The sequence below is a fragment of the Stegodyphus dumicola genome, chromosome 7, assembly GCF_044657685.1.
Source record: "Stegodyphus dumicola isolate Sdum_Otavi_A_Nest chromosome 7, ASM4465768v1".
NCBI classification, from domain to species: Eukaryota; Metazoa; Arthropoda; class Arachnida; order Araneae; family Eresidae; genus Stegodyphus; species Stegodyphus dumicola.
In genome coordinates, this window is record NC_140774.1 from 24,120,679 (window position 1) to 24,140,928 (window position 20,250).

Below are 20,250 nucleotides of genomic sequence, written 5' to 3' on the forward strand. Positions count from 1 at the left end.
TACAGACAAGTAGATTTGTTGTGGAGGATGATAAGATCCGTTATCCTCCATTGACAATGAGCGGTGCCATTTTAACGATCCGTCAAAAATAGGTCGAAGCTATAGAGTTTAATGCCGAAATTGTGATGTCTCATCTTCTTCTAGCAGTACCTGTATTTTATTCTGCAAACTCAACAAAATTCCTTTCTTTACTTTCAATGTCTTACTGAAATGTGCTTGACTTAATCGCATTTGTAACAACAACTCCCCTTCCTCCAAAAAACAATCTGAAGGTATATAAGTTTTAATGTCGCAACAAAGGGTTTGTTAAGATTTTTTATGCTCTCGCCGAGTTCGCAATTTACCAATCTGCTTTGAGACTTACTTGTATTTAAACAACGTTTTTTGTCTTTTTAGCTTTATTATTAAACATTCTTCAACTTGATCCTCATGAAATTTATCAGTAAAATCACAAAACTTTTAAAAGCAGCATACATTTAGAAATCCCAATGGAATGTTAAGTGTTACCATATATTTTTCTAATTTTTCAGTTTTTTTTTTTCTCAGCTTATCATATCAATGTCCATTTTTCTTAATAAGATGACCCATGCTTTTTTTTTTGTTTGTTTTTTTAACTTTATTATTAAACAAAATTTTCGTCATACTTAATACAAAATAAAATTCAAATTGAAAATCAAAAATTAAACAAAAAATCCTAAATAAGTATATTTATATAATTCCCAATATCATGTTAAGTGTTGCTATGCATTTTTGGAATCTTTTCTCATTTCATCGTATCAATGTTTAATTTTTTTTAACTGGATGATCTACATAACTTTTACGCCATTTAACTTCAATATTATACATCACTTTCTTCACACATACCCTACATAAAATCCAATCGCAAAATCACAAAAGCAGCATACGTTTAGAATTATCAATGCAATGTTAAGTGACGTGTACATTTTTAATGTACAGTTTTCTTAATAAGATGCTTTTTTTACATTCTTTTTCGTAATAAAATAAAGTTTTTCTTAATAAGATAACTTTTTTGTCTTTATATTACTAATTGTTTGTCGTTTTTAATTTTATTTATTAAACACCACTTTTTTCGCACTTACGACAGACCTTCACAGCAAAATCAAAAAAAAAAAAAAAAAAAAAAAAATTTAAAAGCAACATCTCTATAGAGTAGCGGTTTTCAACCTTTTCACTAACGCGTACCATCTGAACAAAAATTAAAAACCTTTAGTACCACCACTATATTTTACTATGATTAATTTTCAGTTTCTGAATAGAAATATTAAACAGCAACAATAATAATAATAACAATAATATTAAAATCTGAAAGCATTCAGATTTTACATTACGCCCAAAGGGACGCTTTTTTTTAACCTTTTGTGTGTAACCTTTATTTATTAAATATCATGTTCTTCACACCTAAGCCATAAAATTCAATTCAACAGCAATATCGCAAAATAATTTTAAAATGAGCATATTATTAGAATTTCCGATACACAATCTCGCGCGCTGGAGATAAAAATCTTGTTCTTTTCGGTACAGTTTTGCCATTGCTCCCTTTGAAATCGTTGAGTTTGTTAATCAAAGATTCCTTGTACATTTAGTTTCAGGTGTGACTTTCTTTATTTGAGAAATCTCTCCGGAATGTTTTCCTGTTAAAGCCCGAGCTCTGTCACTGCAATGCACTTAATTCGAAGGACATTCTCAGACATAAAAATTATCAATTACTTTGAAAATTTCATTTGCAGTTGCTCTATCATGAAGAGATTCACAAAATAAATACTCTTCAGCAAATTTTTTGTCCTCTTCGAAACGTATGTAAACTAATAATTCAACAAAGCTCGTTACATCAGTACTTTCATCCAACTGCAATGCGAAATACTCACTGTGTTTTATTTTTATATTGTGTGTTTTATTACTGTGTTATGGAGTTTGTCATTTCATGAATTCGTCGACTTACTGTATCATTTGATAACGGAATATTATTTAAGTCCATTAGTCTCTTTTCGTTGAATAATTTTAAAACGATATCTTTAGCTGCTGGTATTATCAGGTTTTTTCCAATAGCGTGAGCCTGCCCAGCTTAGCAATTCCGAGGCTTACCAGGTAACTAGCTTCCAAAGCCTTTTCACTTGAAGTAACAAAAACCTTTCATTACTTGTCTACTATTTTTTTGAACTCCGATAACTTCCTTTTAAAATAGCCTTCAGATATTTCCTTTAAATTGGCATGCTTAGATTCAAGATATCTTTTAAGAGACGATGGTTGGATAATAGTTCACCGCAGACAACACATTGAAGTTGAGGGCCCATTTCATCTCAATTACAAGTAAATCCAAATGATAAATAATTTTCATTACATTTTCTAGAAACATTTTTCTTTTCTTTTCAATATTCTTAGTGCTAGTAGATTGTCCTGGATCCATCACCTGCGAATCGTCACTTTTCCGCTTAGTCAAACCTAGCCATTTTTCCATTTTGAAAATCTAAGTTTGTTTGATTATTTTTTCACAAATTTTTAAATGCGTAATATACTACGAGTTCTTCAAAAACAGTCGACGATATTCTTAAATCGCGTAGAAAAGTAAGGAATACGAAGCAACAAGAAGACAAAATACGTACAGCAAACCGACTTAAAAAATGATATTTATTGAAAATGGAGCAATGTGAGCCCGGAAATGGTGACATATAAAGTGTTGATATGCTAATAAATCGATAAACTCTAAGAGAATTAATAGAACTATCCTTTTTATAGAACTTTATTTCCTATATTAATTACAGCGTCCATTTCTATCACGCCTTTTAAAAACATCATTTATGGCAAATTTTGTTATGTCGACGACTAAAAGAATATTTGTGAAATGTACAACATGGAATAACCACGAAACCTGTCAATGCAAACAGATCGTTTGCTTTTTGCTAAAGTCTATGATAGGCTACTGACCTTGAATAAAGCTCAGATCGCATGAATTTAGGAGTGCTGGAGAAAAACCTGAAGTAGGATGTCAGGGGTTTAATTTTTGAATTTAAATTTCAAGTTTAAGTAGTTTCTAGTAGTTCTTGCCAGTTTTATAAACCTACTGGCAATTTACACTAAAATACTACGATTTCACGTCTTGTATAAATGATCTCTTATTTATTCAATCATTATGGTGAATCCGTATAAAAAAAATTGGAATTAGTTCTACACGAAACGCATTGCATTTGTTATATTATCTCGGAAAGTCTGTGCAGAAAACTTTGGGATGTTTAGATCTAAAGGAAGCAATTTTTGTTTATTAGTTAAAAATACTTTGCTTCTTTGCGTACTGCTTATTTTTCGCTTGCGTACCACCGGTTCGAATCCCTGGTATACAGTGTCAAATGTTGTCTTACATTTTTTTATATACGCTATATTATTTTTTGAAAAATAATGCATATCTATAGTACTTGGTGTCAACATCCTTTTATTTAAAACGTGATACAGAAGTAAAAGTGGTATGGCCAAATGAGTTAGGTTCGACAATAGTGCGTCTGGTGCTAAAAAAAGAGCGATTAGTTGGAAAATATAACAAAAATGGTTTGTTTAGAAAGATTTATGAACTTATCTTTACCAAATACTGTACAAAACCTATTTCATTAGGAACGAAGTGGAAGAAAGGCTGAATAAAATTCAATACAATTCCCGATAATAAAGTCTGATTAATAGCATACATAATTTTATACAACTTTGTGATACATTTATTTTCTTGAGAAAAATGTTTGCTTTATTATTTGTTATAAATTCGTAACCTTGAACGTTAATATATATATATATATATAACAACCTTGCAAGTTTACGATAAGGAATATAATTTTATATGTGTAGTTTAATAGGAAACAAATGAAGCCATTCAACGTAAATTAGCACAGATAAGCATGGAACTTATTGCTGACTGCAGTTTCATAAAAAAATCTGGGCAATGTTGTCATAGCATTGTTATTATACTGAAGAGTTTGAATAATATGGCATTACTCATGTTTTGCACGTATAACTGTAGCGCTTGGCCGAAGCTCTGCATAAGGATGTGCTTGCTGGAAGATGAAGGACATATCTAGCGTTTGATACGTATGTACTCCAAACAAGATAGAGTAGTTCTTGCCAGTTTTGTAAACCTACTGTCAATTTACACTAAAAAACTACGATTTCACGTCTTGTATGATTATTCAACCATTATGGTGAATCTGTACAAAAATTTGGAATTAGTTCTACACGAAACGCATTGCATTTGTTATATTATCTCGGAAAGTCTGTGCAGAAAACTTTGGGATGTTTAGATCTACAGGAAGCAATTTTTGTTTAGTACATCTTAGAGAGTCTTTAGATGTTCTTCATGTCTTAAATTCATCATTCTGCGTGAGATAATTATGATAATATGATTGCAATAATTCGTCAAGAAATGTTCAAGTTAATACTAATGAAAAAAACTATAACTTCTGCAGTAGTGTATGCATTAAGTGGGATTGCTTAATATAATCTACACGATAATCTATACATTTATTGTCATAACATACCTATATTATTTTAGACATCCGTTTGTTTTCGCTTTTACCAAAACTCACATTAAGAAATGTTATTTTTTATATTTTGATTATAAGTGCTTATACTTTTATACCACGATTGTAAATTACGATTTTCTATATTACAAAACTTAGTATCATTAGAGAAGTTAGTTTTTATTATAAAACACAGAATATTTATTTCTGCCCAGTTAAACTAATTGATAAATTACTTATGTCGTTTGATTTGTAAATTTTTTCGGCAAAATCTAATTTAAAGTATATAAATTGAGAACACAGTTTTAGGTCAGAAATATTTTTTACATAAAAATGAATCATATTTTCTGATCAAATATATATATATATATATATGTATATTTGATATATATATATATATATATATGTGTGTGTGTGTGTGTGTGTGTATGTATATATATCAAATATACATATATTATCAGGTTCAATGTTCCGTCTTACCTTCTTCGGGAACATGCAAGGACCTGACTCGGAACAGAGAGCTTACTAAAGCTATGTTCAATCACTGTGGGAAGTAGACAGGATACACAAGAAGGGTATACAAAACCCTTTATTTTTCTCTATTTACAATAACTTCCGTACTTCGGAATACACAGACCCACTACTTGGGGTCTAAACGTAAAAAATATAAAAGATAAAACTAAACTCTAATTTAACTTTAAAATGATAAACGTGGAAGATTGGCCTTATATTAACAGGAAGCCGTATGTAGTACAGAGAACTGTGAACACTACAATACGTTTAAAAAATTATCAAGAGGATTAAAACCTCTGGGCTGGAAGGCAACCAGCAACTGAGTAAAACTTCTAAGGTAAGCCGCCTGCTTCGACTCACTGCTTTCTCTCTCTCGCTTGGCAAAAAGCCACAACTTAAATACTTGGCGTTCGCCAGACAAACTTTGCATAAATACATTAATGCTTATAATTCTGGCCGAAAGTAGAAAATAAGAAGTGATAGTAAAGATTTAAAATAAAATAAACGTTAGTAAAACTTAAGATCCTTAAAATATATTTCGAAAAGTTGTAAGGAATTAAATTGCTTAAAATAAAAAAAAAAAAAAATAAATAAATTAAAAAAAAATAAATAAATAAAAAAGACAAGTGGTTAATCAATGTCATTGCTGTTTAGAATAAATTCTGTTTAAATATTCGCAATAAAAAGGCTCACTTATTCATATTAAAAACGCTGTACTGAATATTTTTGCGATTAAATACGTTTTGGGAATTAAAAATAAATATAATTTTATTAGATCCGATATTAACTTAGGTTTTACTACGGTCTTTAATAAATATCAAATTTTATGTGCAAATCTTAGCATTATTCAAAATTTTTGAGTTATACAACCAAAAAGCTTTGAAAGATTAGAAAACAATCATATATATCAGTAACCTCTAAATTTTGAAGGTCGAAAAACCAAACTATAAAATTTTTCTGGAATTCTCTTCGTGATCAGAAATAAATGTGCAAAAAATGCTTAAAAGACAACGTAAAATGAAAATAAAAGAATACAGCAGCTCATATTTGTTTCCGAACACGTGTATTTTAGACATTTTTTTGCATATATCGTGTACTAAATATTCAAATATATAACTTCAGATACTTTTCTGATATGTTATTATTTCTTTTTAAGGCTTGTAAATATCATCAAAACACTCAAAATAAATATCATCAAAATACTCTTTCGTAATAAAATAATTTAGCCAAAAGGCATTAATCAGTAACTCATATAATAATTCGGACTCTCGAAAGTTTTGCTTGGATATTTTAATGGCTGAAGGTTTTTGGCCACAATTTTTCATTTAATGAAAATACCGTGTTTACTCCCGTAATAGGCGCACTCTTGTTTCCAGTTTTTCATTGTGAAAGTGTAGGTGCAACTATTACGAAGAGAAACCTACTTCACAATACTGTACACTTTTGACGATTTTTTCTGTTTAAAAAGGGGGTGGGCGATAACTTCGCGAGTAAATACGGTATATTCTTGTTGTTGTTGCTAATGCTCACTTGTCTGACCTTGTGGCAAGGAGCGCAAGTTTACGCTTGTCGTTGGCAACAGCCTTGAGCACCATACAGGTGACAGTGTGATTTAGCTCAGTTCCGGATCCAGTTTTGATGGAGAGTACCCCGATCAGACGGATCCGAGGATCTTCCACCCCTCTTCCCTAACCACCAAACTCTCGGGAAGACTTCTGGCTCGCCGCATATTTAGAGTGCCCCCAATGTCACACGGACACTATACATTTACAAACATCCATGCCTTCTCTGGGATTCGGACCCGGGCCCTTGGGTACGGTAGTCAGCGACGCTAACCATTATACCCGTCGGGCGTCACACGGTACATCACAAAAATTATTGTCATAATTTGAAAATCGTTATTCGCTTAGCAAAATATATTAACATCTGAAGCGAACATAACAAAATGCTACAAATGAAAGTTAAGTTCTTTCGGAAATTTAAATGTTCTTCATTTTGAAGAAAATAAAAGTATTAGAAATATCCAAAACATCCTTGCTGTGAAACGTTCAACTATATTTGACGTCATAAAAGATGGAAATTACCCGAAAATATTGAAATTTGGACCACATTCGAAACTAACCGCAAGAAATCGGAAATTTATCCTTTAGAAAATGAAACTAAAAAATTAGTGCTGAGAAACTTGTAGCGGATTTAGAACAGCGGTTTGCAATAAAAGTTAACCCTGAAACTGTTAGATCATAAGAGCACGTGGGTACAATGGGAAATCAACAAGAATGAAATTCTTCTGTAACAGAAAAACAGGGAAAATAAGCCTAGCGTTAGCAAAAATCCATGATAAGGCAATATTTATCTCATTGAAACATTGTTATATTTGGAGGGTTGCCAAAATTTATATATTTGTGTTCAATGGATGAACTGCGTACCAAAAGCTGAATGATAAATATAATCTGAGAAGCTTATTGCTTGCTGTTTAAGCATGGGATTTGATAATTGGAGAAGTCAAACAATAAGAATTAGTGTTATATTTGTAAACTTCTGCAGGACTATTTTTGATGGTTTAGGTACAGAACCATCTTTCTCAGCTGCCAAAGGGAAAATTACTTTCTTAGCTGCCCATTTGCACTTTGGCAACTGAGGGGGATGGTTCTGTAGCTAAACCATCGAAAATAGTCCTGCATAAGTTTAGAAATATAAAGCTTATTCTTGTTGTTTGACTTATTCGGCGTGTTAATTTAACCTAAATTATGAGATATGAGGTATGGCGGAGACGTCTTTTGTGTAAGAAATTTAGTTTTTATAGAAAATAATGCAAATGAGTATAAATATATGAATATTGTTAATGCAAACATGGAAACGTGTGTAAGAAATCTTCGAATGCAAAATACATCCAAGCTACATCAGAATAACGATCCTAAACATATAGCCCTACGTTGTTCACTTGGAGTTATTACACTATCTTGAAATTATCAAAACTCCCCCATATTTTACGGATTTAAATCATATTGAACATGTATAGAATGAGTTGAAACAAAAGTAAATAAACAGGAAATTTCTTCGAAAGCTCCACTAGAAGCAATTCTGACAGAGGAATGGAACTTCTTACTCGAAAACATTATTTTAGTCCCTACCGAAGAGCATGAAAAGTGCAATTTTCGCTAAAGGATATCCAACAATATTTTGAACGCCCTTTCATTTTCATGTTTTTATAAAATATGAACTGTTTGTTCAAAGCGTGTGAATATTTATGCGAGTTCATTTTCAAAACCTTCTGAATAATTGTTTTTGAACGAAAAAAGTGATAAATAATTTTTTTTTTCAAAATAAGCAGGCTTTAAAAAAGGTTCAAGAGTATACGAGAAATTAAAATAGAATAATTTCGCTAATATTTAATTAGCTGGTATTTTCAAATATAATTAAAAAAATATGAATCGCTGTAATCTTATTATAAATGCTTCTAAGTACATAATATAATTAGTCCATTTACTTACCATTGATAATTACATTGAACTTTGACTGTCCACTTTTCTTGTCACATCCTACAGATGCTCTGTATGATATCCTTTTGTCATGATACGTCCAGTCTGCAGCAAACGACAACTCGTTGTTCTCTTTGCTTCTAAATTCGCTGGACCTCTCATTCTGCCACATTATTCTTTTTGTATTTGTGCATATGAGGAGGGGGAGGGGAGGCTAAAGATATCGTTCTTGTGTCGCTGTTGCCATCCAACCTTGATGAACTCAATATCCTCATCAATCAAGCCGTTGCATCGATCACATCGGATATGCTTCAGCGTTTTATGGATTGAAATGGGACATAGACTGGAAGAGTGTCACGTGACAAAAAATGTCACCTTAAGCATCTGTGATGTGTGACAAAAATTCTGGATAGCTGGAAGTTCAATTTGATGCATCATAGGTAAAAATATGTACCAATTAAATTGTGTCACAAGATAGGTTATTTTCATGTGTTATAAGATAGATTATTTTTCAGCATATCTCTGGCAATGCTACTTGCGTTTTATGAGGAAATTAATATAAAAATTATTATTTCGTTATAATTTTTACTCAGGAAAACAGATTTATTTATAATAACGTTATTTAATTAATTATTTTAGATGTTTAGTTTTGCGATCCGCATGGTATTAAAAAAATTCTTTGAAACTTTGATTCTAACTTACGGAACACACACAGGATTGGCATGGAACCCCGGGGTTCCGTAGAATACATTTCCAAGAACACTAATTTATCGAAGAACACTCATCACACATCATTTTCGAAGAACACTCATCACACATCATTTTTGAAGAACACTCTCTCACAAAGCTAAGAGCCGTATTACACATAAAAACATTTCGGAAGAACGATTTTTGAATGTGCTTTTTCATGTGAATGGGCTTTTGTCACATGATATTAAAACAGACAGTCACCACGGATCTCTTTGGGGTTATCACGTAAAACAGAAATTAGTTTTGTATGATAAATTTACATGAAAATTGGTTTTACATGGAAAAAAAAAAAAAAAAACCCTATCAAAAAGGAATTCTCATTCAAGTTCTTTATTTCAAAGCCGATAACTGATTGGGTGAAAGTGTACAATCTACAACATGTCTTTGTTTCAATGATAAAACCGGCAGAAAAACTGTTTGTAACAACTGTTTGTTGGAAACAGACAGACGTGTCCATAGAGCAGTGGTGTCGAACTAGAGGCCCCTCATGCAATTTTATGCGACCCGTCAAGACATTTCAATTACGAACTTGTTGGAAGCATTTCGACATTTTAGTTATTGAGTCTGAATTTATATTATTTTCATTTCCATTAAAAACGAACATAGGTAAAGCATCAGAAAAATCTATAAATTGAGCTAATTAACTAACGATGTGATATAAATCTTATTCATGTATTTTGGCTTACAGATTTTACTAACTTTTATTTGTAGATGTCAAAAAGTAAATAAACTGATTTACAAATTTTGGCACTAGCAATTATCACTTTGCTTCGGGAATACATTTATACGCGAACAGCTCTTTCTTACAGTTGAAAATTAATAAAAAAAAGAGTCCGGCTGACCAATGGGGACATCTACAGTTTGTAAAGATAATTTCTAGTAATTTATCTTCAAAGCTCTAGTTTAGCTTCAACTTTATCAGAATCGAAACGCTATCAAGTGTCAAGCTATAGTAAGAAATAAAGTAGTTTATAATTATTCACTTACAAACACATGCATTTAAGCGTGGAAGAAAATTTTAATAAAAAGGAGGAAGTGATTAAGTTGCTATTATTTATTCTAGAGTTTTGCCCATTTTCTCTAAAACCTTAGAAAGTTTTCATAATTTATCTGTTTTTAATTTAAATTAAAGTAAGGAATTGAGTGATAAATGAAATACTTTAGAATTATTAGAAAGAAATGTCAGTTTAAAAATTTAATATTTAGTGTATTTTAATTACAAAATGTAACCAATAAAAGTATCTTGCAATTACCAAACTGTAGATTTCAGGTAAAAAATAAATATAAATTTGAATTTCTTTTATTGTTTATGCATGTTTTGATAAATATTTAATAAGCAAAATTTGAAATGTTTTTATTCTGTTGGTAAAAATTTTCATTTAAAAAAAAAAAGCATGTTCTGGCCGTCAAGTGTTTTTAGATGCAGTTTGGGTTCGAGGCCACTCTCTTAAAGTATAGATCAAACGAAAATTAAATAAAATGAAACGAGACATTATCTTTGTGCAGTTCTTTGTAAATACAATACATTTCCATTTTACAAGGTTTTAGAGTTATCCGAAGACACCCGTACGACAAAAATTGACAGGGTCATTTAATTTCAAAATTTGCAGTTTTTGATGTCATTTTCAACTTGCATTGAGTGATTGGTTAATTAAATTGGAATAACTCGTGTAAATAAGTTTAAATGAAGTGCAGAAAAAAGTGTGTATAATGTGTATGATTTAATAGGCGTACAAAGGGGGGGGGAGTCATACAGAATCCACGTCAGATAGTTTATTCTGCAGTTGAAAGAATGAAAAATAAGGCAGATAATCGAAAAATTAAAATCAAAAATAAAAATAGACAGACAATCGTTAATAGCAGGATTAATCGATGGAAGATTTCACAAATTCGAGATTCGAAATCTTCCGAATAATTTTATTAGTGTTTCTCCAAATAATGCTTGATGTATCTAATTAACGCCACATGAGTTCAAGAAATTAGGATCAGTTTATTGGACGATTCTATTCTGACGTCATATACGAGTTGATAAATGTATAGTATATATAGTAAAGATATTATCTTTTTAATACGACCTTCCTTGGCACAAGGAAATTTTGATCATTGGTGAAAGTAGTCACTATCGATATTTGTTTACGTTATAAGAAATTCTGATAATTTTCAGAGGTCTTCTGGAAATGGTTGCTAATTTCATATTAACCGTATACCAGCGATTAATTGCTTTATAAACTGAAGCGAAGTGACTAATGACCTTTAAAATTTTTGCAAAACATTTTTTAGGATCACTAATCAATGTTCAGTGCGTAGTTTCTGTAGATGCATCTGCTCTACTTTCGCTGATTTTACGTCAAAGTAAATTTTTACGAAACTCTTGATCATTATGAATCATACTCATATTGATCATACTCACCACAAAACAAGTAATATGAAATTTTTTTTTTTAAAGTCAACTCCTACTACTACTCCTAAATTTTAAAAATACAAGAAAAAAATAAAATAAAATAAATAAATAAATAAATAAAAATAAATAAATACAATAAAAATAAAAAATAAAAAAATTGTTTTAAATTAAAAATTTAATATGTGAAAAAACTGTATTAACACCAAGTGTCATCCACTACAAGTTAAAAAAATGTATTTGAACTTGAATGGATGAATAAAAAGTATTTCATAAACGATTGAAAATTTGAACAAGATGTAGGGAGAGTGTGAGCTAATAGTACGAATTTAATAAAACTGAGTCTGTTCGTTATTTTCAGAAATACATATAAAAAAAAACTACCAAATAATATCAAATTCAGAAATATACTACCAAAAATTAGATATTGCATTCTTTCGCATCCAATGAAGTTGCATTCCAAGGAAGAGCGTATTTATTGGTAATGCAAGATCCGCACACGTCGAAAAACTGGTTCGATCCGCTCATGTCAAAAACTGGTTCGAAGGAAGAAGCATTAACGTATACAGCAGCTTTACGATTCATTTATTGCTGGTGTGAAGAATTAACGTCAATCAAGTTCTGCCAAAAGAAACTAAAAATGGAAGACAAAACGGTTGTTGATTGAGATAATTATTTACGGGAAGACTTCATCCTCGAAATACTGGAAAAAAAAATTGTCGGCCCGATAACATGTTTAGAAGTTTAGAAGACGAAAAAATAATGCTGGAAGAATACTGTCTCCCTAGTAGATAATTAGGGGCAAATTTCACAAAAAAAAAAAAAAAAAAAAAAAAGTCTTATGTGTACACCACATTACTTCTTCGCACGGTCTATTAAGCTATACACATTTTTTGCTACATTTCATTCAAATTTATTTCCCCCGATTATTCTAACTCAATCTCTCTAAAAGTAAACTGAAAATTATATCTAAAATTTCAAATTTTGAAATTCAATATCCCAGCAAATTTTTGTTATACATGAGACAATTTTTTTTGGGGGGGGGCCCTAGCTCATAGGGGCGTTAGCTCAGTAAAGCTATTAATTTCGTTTTGGCATTTTCGTTGGTTCACGATAAAAGTCCGAATCACTTTTCAAATTATTGCCACCAAATATCAGAGCCCCCCATTACATTTAAAGAAGTTAAGCGATGAAGAATTTGCATGAATGTATGTATGTTTCTCGCATTGTGAAAAAGCAGCGGTATCAAGAGACATCAAATGTGAAATAACGTAGTCTTCCATTCGAATAGGGAGATCTGAAAGCCCAAATTTGGAATATGTTTTATTAGTTATTTCCTATTTTGTAAAACTTTAATGAACTCAACGATTTCAAAAGCGTTCCATTAACATTAACATCGCGTGCCGAGTGCGAAGAACATGATATTTAATAAATAAAGGTAACACACAAAATGTTAAAAAACGCCCCTATGGACGTAATATAGAATCTGAAAACTTTCAGAATTTTATCGAGCAGTGGAAATATTATACGGGGGGGAGGGACTTTTTTATGACAAGTAAAAGACTTTCCCAAATATAAGTATAGGAAACCGGAGACCGTCTTATGATTTCGCTATTTGTACAAATCAAAATTAAAATTTTTAAATCTGACATTGCCAAAATTTGAATATTTTCGTCATTTAAAACCCTCCTATAACAGGATATATATGACTACACCCAGCGATTGTGACAATAAATGCTAGGTAGGACTTTTAAGTCTGGTGCCAGTTAAGAAACTAAGTACAAATGAATATTTTCGTCATTTAAAACCTCCTATAACAGGAAATATATGACTACACCCAGCGATTTTGACAATAAATGCTAGGTAGGACTTTTAAGTCTTGTGCTAGTTAAGAAAATAAGTACAAAAATATTGCTGATTTTTTGTGTTTTGACCTTGAGCGCATATAGAAAGCAAGAAAAAGGCCTAAAGTAGTCGCTGAGTTCCACTTTGTTTTTGTTGCAAATCAGTAACATTATTGTTGTCACCTCCTAAAAGACTGACGAGGGAAAGGCCGAAATGGGTTACTTAGTAACTTTAACAACATATAAGAGCTATTAGATTTATTTTACATTTCAGCTCGAAGTTTAAGTAAATTAGCAAAACAGTAATGCATTAGAAAAAAAATTCTGCTTCTTGCGGGCTGGTTGGATGGCGACAGAGAACGGGGGCGGGCGCCTGATGTTTGATAGAGGTATACAGGCACTGGACAGACAACAATTAATCAAATTAATTATAAGCCATATTGATAGATTTTAAATTTAAAAAATAATTTAAAATGTATCAATGTGGCTTCGCCATTCAGCGACTAATAAGTAAGTTTAATTAAAGACAAATTCAGTAACCCGGCTAAGTTTGTAGTGGCCTATTAAAGGTACTAACAGAAGAGTGTCATGAAGGCAGACTGAGGTTGCCAACCATTTCTCCTTAACTTAAATTCTTGTTCCTTATTTAAAACTTACTTCATTTACAAATCTTGTCGAGAAGAAGCGAAGCAGTAGAAGTGCAAGGGAGAAGTCAATTTATTATTTGGAATGTAGCTGTAATTTTCATGTCTTACTTCAAAGTTCAACAGTTAAATATTACTTAAAAAATTCAAAGTTGATGTTTGTGAAACAAATGCGTCATTTACACTATTTAACTTGATAGAAAAGAGTTCACAACGATCAGCTTACCATTTTAACACAGAAATATTTCATAATGCAGGTTTAGTATGATTTTATTATAGAAACCGAATAAGAAATAAAAAAAAAAAAAAAAAACCTGTAGGATTAAGGATAATAACAGTTGATTTACTGTTTTTCTTTTTCGGTTAGGGCAGTACCAGCGCAGCTTATATTTGACCTTTTAATGCTCTGATTCTTATGCTTAAAATAGGTTTCATCCTTTGAAACACCGAGCAATGACTTCACATCCATTTCGGATTTTTAGCGGGAGGCAAAAATGTTTGAAGTATCATGAATAGAGGATAAAAGGACTGCATTTAGTTCTTGCATTTGGATCGTTTTTCTTACATTCGGTTAAAAAGGGATACTTATATGCTTGGCAAAAAGGATTTTTGATTAATTGTTTTTTGATAATGAATAAACGGCTGCATAAAGAGGGAGAAACTGTATTACTACTGCACCTGGAAAAATACAAAAGAAAAAAAATCTGAAAGGTTTCAGATTATAAATTACGTCGTCCAAAGGGGCGTTTTTTAAACATTTTGTTTGTTACCTTTATTTATTAAATATCACATTCTTCGAACTTAAAGCATAAAATTCAATTCAACAGAAATATCGCAAAATAATTTTAAAATGAGCATATCTTTAGAATTTCCGATACACAGTTTCGCGCGCTGGAGATAAAAATGTTTTTTCTGTACAACTTTGCCATGGCTCGCTCTGAAATCGTTTAGTTTGATAAAAGAAATTCGTTGAAGTGTTACAAAAATATAAAATTAATAATAAAACAAATTTCAAATTCAAATTAGGGCTTCCACATGTCCATATTCTATGGAAGATTACGTTATTCAAATTTTGATGGCTCTAGGTACCGTTGTTTTATCACAATGCTAGAAACATATATACATTCATGCAGATTCTCCATTATTTAATTTCTTTAAATATAATACAGGGCGATAACATTTGGTGACAACAATTTGAAAAGTGAAACAGCGCTTGTAGTGAATCAACGCAAAATGCCAAAACGAAATTAGTAGTCCTTTTGGGCAAATCGCCCGTTTGGACTCTAAAACACTTAAAGAACTGTAAATTTAGTAATGCAGTTTGTATAATTTCACTTTAGAATTACTCTTTTTTCTTTACAAATTTACTGAAAGTTCTTAACTTTTTGCTAATCAATGTTTCTAATTAGAAACATAATTATTTTAGTTACTTATTATCAAATTTTTCAATGCAACTGGAATCTTGTATATTTTCTGGAAATCAGTAGAATAAAAAGAAACTAAAGAATTCTTTGCGAATTTATTAAAAACCTCAATTAATTAAATTATAGAAATTAGATTGAGAATTCAATTAATTGTTTATCTAAATTGATAAATCAAGTATATTGTAACATTTAGAATTTTGCTACTTGTAAATGGCAACCGATTAAAAATATGTAAAAACAGAATGCATTTTGGAATGTGAATCACATTGTAAGGTATATTTTAATTTTATAACAGTTATTTTAAATTTATGACACTTTCCTATCTCTTCTAGCTTCAAGTTACAATTCCTCACCAGAATAAGTTTTTAGAATCGCGTTAAATGCAAATGAGAAGTAGAAAGTATTTAAGTCATATTTCCGCTGACTTCAAGAGAGAGAGTTAGGATTCCTGAAAAGTGAGTGTTTGGCCTTTTGGCTACGTCTTTCTAACTGTTACTTCGTTCGGCCGTATTACGTGCCTTTTGATAGCTTCGCTGACTAAGTTAATATTACGGGCCAACTAGTTTAGAATTGTGTTAACGTCGGCTAAATCTCTTTAGTTAGTCATTATTTAGTTCTAAATTCTTACATTTTGTGTTCAAGCCCAAGTGGAGGCTTTTCTGTACGCCCTGAGAAAGGGACCAACCGCGAAATCTTTATTTTGAGCCAATAATGGGTAATTAACCCTTCTTGAGTCTACGTTTCTGTTCCTGGATTTAAGCGATTATTCGCTTAGTGGTTCACTAGGTTCCTCGACATTACATTTAGCAAGATAAGAGCGAGGGATCCTACAACCTTAGATATCCTGTATTGGAACATCTAGTATTTTTCCGTTTAATTTTGAGATAACATTTGTCCGGTACCTAAAGGCAAATTAATTTTTATTACTTACATTAACATCAGTCCATTTCATTTTGAGTTTAGAATTTTAAGTTGTGAGTGACAACCGATTTAAAATACATAAAAACAAAATATGCTTTAGAATGTAAGTCAGCTTAGTAGTTTCGTATCATGATTTAGAATTCTATATTTATAAATAAATAAATTTTCTTATTTAAAACTGAACGTTATATATATGATCATGCATGTGGTAGTCAATAAAACCTTACATTTGTTAAGTATTATGATTCTTATATGTGCTAGTGGTATAATAAATAGAAGAAATTGGCTGCTCCACTTAGAGCTAGGTCACAAATCTAGCCTTCGCTAAATTATTTGTAACGACTTATAAAAGGAAATAACACCCTATTTTTAATATTAATTTTTATTTTCAGGAAAGCTGCTTAAATGTTTAATTTAAACGAGACCAGGAGGCAAAAGATATGCTTAAAAATACTGCACAAAAGCAATGAAAATGCCCTTAAATTACGTACGTCTCAGGAAAAGTAACGAGGAAAAAAAAATATTCGGGAACCAAAAAAAGTATTTAAATGCAGATAAAATTTGATTTAAGCTACTTGTAACATTGATATTGTGACATTGATTAGCACTCACACTCACTTGCTATAGAAAAATAGTTTTATGATTTTGAAGCACTTTTTCGATTCTGAACTACTTCAACCGACATCATTTCTTTTTTACAACACAATTTTCTTTTAACTTAAGTCAGTTTGAATATCTTTTTCAACTCCGACACGCAGTCTACTTTTTGTTAAAGCATAAAGCAGAAGTTTTCCAAACCGAATAAGACTTATTTTATAGAGACATTGGGTTATTTTGAAGCAGGAGGCGTGAAAAATGTGCAATCCCTCGCCGGGACTCGAACCTCTCGAATATGCGTTGAGTGTGCTGACCATTACACCATGAAGGTATGCAGAAAAAAGGGAGAGAATACCTTATATACTCTCCCTTTTAAAGGGCGACTGTGGATAAGGGGATCCAATCGCCAAATCCTGGTGGTGAACAATCATCCTCCATCACCTTTTAGTTCGGGCGACACTGTAGGGATATCAGGATTTTTGAAGCAGAAAACATGAAAAATGAGCAACGCCGAGTGTGCTAACCGTCACACCACGAAGGCATGCAGAAAGGAGGGATAAAATATACTCCCCCTTTTAAAAGGCGACTGGGGATTAGGAGACCCAATCGCCAAATCCTGGTGGTGAAGAATCATCATTCACCACCTTTTTTTTAGTTTGGGGGACACTGTAGATACACTATAGATACATACACTGTAGATACTGTACTTTATACTATTTTAACTACATAAGACAGAAAAAAAGAAACAAGAAATTAGATGACATCAAATATGTACAAAGACTGCACTATCAGCAAACAACTATAACTGAACGAACGAACTGAACTGGATTAACTGCCTAATTATTTATAATACAACTGCGTAATTATATCTCACCAAATTAAAGACTCATGAGCTTGACATGATTTGGAGACTTAGAAGAGAGTTACATGTTTTGCATGTTACTCTACAACTGAATTAAATATGAGGTATGCGATTTACGAATTAAATACTAGGTGTGCGATACGAAGCTTATGTGATATATCTCCATTCGGTATGGCTTAAATGATGCCAAAGGAAATGGGTAATCTTCCGCTAAAGACAAAGAAAAGACAAAGAAAATGGGTAATCTTCTGCTAACAAAAGTATGTTTACTGTATTTATCAAATGAACATACTGTGCTGATTTGGTTTGGAGTGAATTTTCCGCATGTAATACGTGTCAATGGGATAACCGATTTGGCTGTATGTTTCAGAATATTTCGACAAATAAGCGAAATAGAGTATGACATCTTAATCCCCAATTATTGCTTTATGCATTTTGATTATGTTTGCCTTTGAGATTAAGAAACCTTGCTTGTTTTCAGATGAATATATTCTAGTTTTTTGCCCCTTGTGTCTAAAATAATTTGCTACTTATGACGCTCGAAAACATTTTCAGTCTTCAGAAACCGTTCAGAATATTCTCCATAGTGGGAGAACGGAATCTATTAAAAAATAAAAGTCTTACAAATCAAAATAATAATGCGATCTTCTTTGCGAGTGTAATTGATTATTGTCAATTTTAAATCTTCTAAAGTAAAATTTAGTTGCGAATGAAAAGCCTAAAACTGGAAAGAAATTTTAACTTCCTTATTTACTTGAGGTGGAATTAAATTCTGCTTAGAACACCCAGCTGCTAAAAATGCGTTTATTGTACATGAGCTTGCTATATCTTATAAATAAACTGAAAGAGTCTAATTAAAATCAATATTTATTGTACTAGAAACTTCTAATAAAAGAAAAACAAATAATATAAAAAATTTAAAATCAATTTCTACTTAGATCAACAACAACAAAACACAATTATTTTAGTTACTTTTTATTAACATTTATTAAACTGCATAGTTTGATTTTCCTTGTTTCATCTTATACAATTACGTGTTTTCTTTATTAAATTTATTATATTAATTATTACTAATTATATTATTTGATGTACAAGTATTGATGTTTACTTACGATGCAATAATATCATAACAATTTTTTATTCCACCAATTAGCTTTGTTAGTTTTAATAGCTTATTTTAAATATAAGACTTTATGTTCGCTGTTCTTTAATTCTAAGGAGTTAATTCTAATATACCTTAGTTTAAAATTAAATAAATAATTTAAAAGCATAGTTTAAAATTGTTTCAGGTGTTGAACTCAAATCTGCATCACAATTTATTTTTAACTTTTACTTTTTTAATTACTTATTAAACTTTTGAAACTTCACTGGAATTGATTTTAATATGTGAAAAAACTGTATTAACATCAAGTGTCATCCACTACAAGTTTAAAAAAATGTATTTGAACCTGAATGGATGAATAAAACGTATTTTATTAACGACTGAAAATTTGACCAAGTTATAGGGAGAGTGTGAGCTAATAGTAGGAATTTAAAAACTGTGACCATTTTTTTCAATAATGTATTGAAACCCATTTCGAAAATATATGAAAACATTTAAAGCACTTAAAACAATGGAAACGAGAGAAAAAGTCTTCTACCTCGAGATGTTTGGTGGCAAAGAAAAAGGGGTGGAAATCACCCGGATCCGTCTCCCGGGGTATTTTGCATGAAAACTGCAACGGAACATCCCCTGCTCAAGAGTATAAAATTGGACGTCTTCTGTGGTGCACCCTAGACAACGTTCTGAGTTATGAGATGGCTTAATGACGAATGGATTGGGCCTTTCTTGACGAATACTTAAATAGTATCCGGTCGTTAATGGTGGAAGTATATCTTGTTCTCCCACTCACATTGTTAGACTGCCATTGCGCATATAAATCTGTTACTTATATGCATTCTGTTATTATATGCATAAAACTTACTTCCAAAACCTTTTTCTGTCAATCACAGTTCTTTGGAAACAATAAGAAAAATATCTTTAACGTTTCGTACTAACTGATAGGATAATTCATCATCGACGGGATTGTTGTCCTAAAAGGCAGAAGGTAGTTTTTAGCGTTATAGTAAAGCACAGAAATTCTAAGCAAGCATTTTTTTAAAAATTAAGATTATACTTGATAATAAGTTAACTTTTAAAGATTTTATTAACAATGTACTATAAAAAACGAAAATTGCATTCATGTGTCGAATTTCACTATGAAGGAGGAATTCAGTACGTCTTCAGCACTAATGGTTAATTTTTTTTAGAGTAAAACAAATTTC

At 31.2% G+C, this 20,250-nt stretch overlaps 1 protein-coding gene across 2 annotated transcripts in view; it reads right to left on the reverse strand.

The window, feature by feature from the left end:
• The window catches only part of LOC118200008 (acyl-CoA Delta-9 desaturase-like), a 51,813-nt gene that overhangs the window by 20,759 nt on the left and 10,804 nt on the right, over positions 1–20,250 (reverse strand). The window contains exon 1 of one of the 2 annotated variants that reach the window (XM_035371924.2): positions 8,519–8,667. The exons of the other annotated variant lie outside the window; for it this stretch is intronic. The gene's annotated coding sequence lies outside the window, so the exon portion shown is untranslated. Of the gene's footprint in view, positions 1–8,518; positions 8,668–20,250 lie in introns of those variants that run through there. 2 annotated transcript variants of the gene reach the window in all.